The 1,426-nt window shown below is 66.1% G+C and overlaps 1 non-coding gene across 1 annotated transcript; it reads left to right on the top strand.

Moving 5' to 3' along the window:
• Positions 1-572: 572 nt before the first annotated feature.
• Positions 573-726, top strand: LOC140472355 (5.8S ribosomal RNA). Its single transcript, XR_011957575.1, has one exon. It is a non-coding gene; the product is annotated as a 5.8S ribosomal RNA (ribosomal RNA).
• Positions 727-1,426: the final 700 nt, after the last annotated feature.

Genomic DNA, 1,426 nt, shown 5'->3' on the forward strand with positions numbered 1-1,426 from the left:
AACGAGCGATCCCGCTCTCGGTCGGGGCGCCTGGCGTCGATCGGTGGTCGGTGGCTTGCGGGCAAGCTGCGCTGTGAGTGTGGGAACGAGTATGACGAGCCGTTGCCGCGACTCCCATTCCACCTCGGCGGTGGCTGGGCCGGGCGGGCGTCTGCTCGGGCGAGTGCCGCCCCCGCCTCCTCGCAGGAAGTCCGCTCGCCGACACGCCGCCACGTGCACGCGTCAGTGACGCTGCCGAACCGATGGCCGGTGCCCGTTCCCGCCTCTGCTTTTCCTAGGGCAAAGCTGCTGCACGCCTCGTGATACTCGGCGGGCGACATGGTGGCGGTGATCCTGCCTCCGTCGCTGCGGTGCGTTGGGGCACGCATCGCCTCTTGGGCGCCCTGTCCTCCTCCCCCCAATAGACGTATGTTTCTGCGGGCCGCACCAGGATGGTGCTCCCCACCGCTTCACGCCACCCTGCTCCGCCCGCACGCCGGCGTGCAGGTGGCTGTAGCTCAAGGTGGGGAGCGTATGTGCGGTCCGGGTCGCTTTCCTCTGGCGAGGGAGAGAGACCTAAAACAAACTCAGACAACTCTTGACGGTGGATCACTCGGCTCGTGCGTCGATGACGAACGCAGCTAGCTGCGAGAATTAATGTGAATTGCAGGACACATTGATCATCGACACTTTGAACGCACTTTGCGGCCCCGGGTTCTTCCCGGGGCCACGCCTGTCTGAGGGTCGTTTGGCAATCAATCGCACTCGCCTTGGCTGGCGAGAGCGCGGCTGGGGTGTCGCAGAGGACCCGTCCTCTTTGTCCCCCTAAGTTCAGACTCCGGAGCCCTCCGGCGTCGGAGCGCTTGGCCTTTCCCCCCCACCCTGCACATTCCGTTCGTCAGGCTCGACGCCATCCCCCCGCCGGGGAGCGCGGCCTGGCGTCCGTCTGTGTCGTGGCAGTGGGGCCAGCACGGCTGTCACCGGTCCCAGAATGGCTGTCGGTGGTTCACACTGTGTGTGTGTGCCAACCCTCCTGGTCTTTGGGACACGGAGCTGCCACGAAGTGTTGAGCCTCCAGTGGGGGGTCTGCCTAAGCTCTGCACGTCCGCATTGGGTCCGTCTCTCGGTTGGCTGGCAGTGGAAAGAGTGAAGGGAGCCGCGGAGGTCCGGTGCTGGTGCGCCGCCGGCCTGACCGTGGAGCTCGCCGGTTTGACACGCTGACCCGACTCGATGGTTGATCGATTGAGAGTGCTGGGAGCTGCAGGCCGCCCGCTGCTGCAGCCGCCCGTCTCGTGGTTCGTCCTCGGCCTTAAGTGGCCGGCGGGGCGTCTGATCCTGTCTCCCCTGCTGGCGCCGAGTGCCTGGCCGAGGGAGGAGGTTTTCGTCGAACGCTGTGACTTGGACGGTCGCACGCGCGTGGATCGCTGGCTCTTGGCTCTCCCGTTCA

Source organism: Chiloscyllium punctatum, unplaced genomic scaffold (genome assembly GCF_047496795.1).
Source record: "Chiloscyllium punctatum isolate Juve2018m unplaced genomic scaffold, sChiPun1.3 scaffold_306, whole genome shotgun sequence".
NCBI classification, from domain to species: Eukaryota; Metazoa; Chordata; class Chondrichthyes; order Orectolobiformes; family Hemiscylliidae; genus Chiloscyllium; species Chiloscyllium punctatum.